This window comes from Boleophthalmus pectinirostris, unplaced genomic scaffold (assembly GCF_026225935.1).
Source record: "Boleophthalmus pectinirostris isolate CB_2022bp ecotype Guang Dong unplaced genomic scaffold, ASM2622593v1 HiC_scaffold_1, whole genome shotgun sequence".
In the NCBI taxonomy this organism is placed as follows: Eukaryota; Metazoa; Chordata; class Actinopteri; order Gobiiformes; family Gobiidae; genus Boleophthalmus; species Boleophthalmus pectinirostris.
The window spans coordinates 59,197-61,656 of NW_026570970.1; positions in this window are offsets into that span (position 1 = coordinate 59,197).

Consider the following 2,460-nt stretch of genomic DNA (forward strand, 5'->3'; position numbering starts at 1 on the left):
AACATCTATATTCTGATTTTGGTCGTATAATAACTGGTAAGGCTCCTTTTATTAATCCTACGTCAGAAGGTCCGGTAGACCACACTGTCTGAGGTACTTCAGATAAGAAGTCCTCATCTTCCTGTGTCAAAAATATTCATCATGGCTGTTGGTCAAAAGGTCTCAGATTAGCCTGTCCAGTCATCCTAGTTGTCCAGAATAATGAGCATTTTGTTAAACCAGTCTCTGCGCTTGCCCAGGTATTTATTCCAGTCACTATCCAATCTCTGGCATTTTGTCCTCTATGTACCATTCTACCTAGATCTTTCCATTCCCACTCTATAGGCTTGTAGAGTGAGATGTGTGGAGGCAGGTGATTTCTGTACATTTCATCTTTTGTGTGTTGATCCCATGGGAGTATTACACTAGCTGCACTGGCACTGTTTGCATCACTATAGATGTAGTCTACATCTATATTTTTGCGCATTTTTCTTTCATTATTTTCAGTTCTTTCTTTTATTTGCTCACGCAACCTCTCGAGTTCTTGCACATTTAATCTTCCCTTAAAATTTTATTTTGTTATCCATTTCTCTAGATACTTGACGTTGTTTTGTCTTTTACTTTCCATCACCTTGTAGTCTTTACATATTAACCTATCTGTAGATCTCCCTGTTAATTGGTTGTTTCCCATTTTGAAACAATTTGGACCAGTTTTGTCACTCCTAGGGAGGTCTCTAAAAACTGGTTCAAATTTTCTTGATTGAGATAGTGATGAAATTCTCACTTCAATCCATCAAGGTGGAGAAATCTTGTCTTTACATCCACAAAGACTCACTATTTCCTTTCTCAATCGGTTAGTATGAGGACAATAATATAGTGGTTATTATCTTCCATTCACATGACCATTCTCACTCAAGGACTTTTTCTCTTTCGTTTTCCAGAATTTAACACGAAGAGGACTGCGCCTTAATGTATTTACAGAATTTTACTCCCTAGCCTGTTAAATTACATCTAGTAGTTGGACATCCTTTAGTTTTACCTATTAGAGCCTAGGATTGATAGGGTTTTTCTACGCGCAATGACCCTCAGTCACTCGCTTTTTAACAAAAGTCCTACTCACTGTCTGTTGTCTTTCTCCCTCGGACTCCCGTCAACCATCAGACTCCAACCGACGAGAAGACAACCATCCCGGAAAGGGTCTCAAAGACTCGCTGTCGAGTCCACCCTGGCCACGGTCTTTCTGGATTCTCAACGTCCGTTGGAGTCCTCAGGTGTCTTGGGATCCAGCTCGAAGGACCAAGTTAATGTCAGGTTTAAGCCCACCTAAACATTGTAAAAACAAGAACAAGAGATTAATCAGGTTTTACTCGCGAGGAGAATGGACAGAAAGTGCATACAGTTACAGCACTCAGGTCCGTCTCCTCTTTTTATTTCCTTAGGGTGGTCCCTAGTTACAATGGGTGTTTCTGCTCTAAAGGGAGGGGTTGAAAACAGAAGAAACACCAGACATCATTATTCATTGTATAAATATGTATTATCAACAGCAGGTGACTGGTAAGGTGCACTGTGTAGCATATCAGTAGTCAGGGAGTCAGGGAGTCCTAAGAGACAGTTCCTTCTCTGCAACCTTGAGAACTGTCTCTTCCCAGCAGAGCGTTGAATCAGCCATTGTGTACGTGTTGTGCAGAGTGGGTGAAAGGTCACTGCATACAGTTTCTCAAGCACAAAGACATTATTCAAAATTTACACAAAAACACAATACATAGAAAATATGGGATAATATACAATTATTCTAACAGCCACCATTTTATCTTTGTTAAGACCTTAAGGGTAGAGTGGGTTCTTTTACTACTGGACTTAACCAGTAAATGAACTGCTTATACATTTTGGATTGTAATGTTTCTTAAATTGATAATATGTATATGAATGTATGCAAATTGGAAATCCTAAAATAGAATCTTAAATATTCAACCTAAAGCGGTAAAACTAAACAAAAATGGAACAAAAACTGCTTGTGCATTGTAGCTTACTGTGTGCCTGTGCCTTGCCCTTACATCACAGCACTAGCCGTAATGTGTTTGTAGAGGCGTACTTTATGTCTTTGCACTGCATAACCTAAGTGACACAAACAGGCTGTGAATGTGAGGGGGCAGTGGTGGAAACATTTGTTCATTTGACGATCATCACCGCTTTCTCCAGTCTACACTCATCTCTCTCTTTTAGTCAATGCCCAGCCATGTTTCTTCATTTATAAACCATTAAGATTGCTGCGTCTTCACTCACCCATCCACTCTCCCCTCTGTCCGTTGTCTGATGTCTCCGAGGCGTGTGGTGTACTGCAAATTTCAATGAGCACATAAGCTAACATACAGCTTTCTTCATATTTACAGATAATGTAGCTGCCTGTGAGAAGATGGACAGCTTTTTGTCACATCTCTAAAAATAGCATTTTATGTCAATATACCACAAAAAACAGTACAG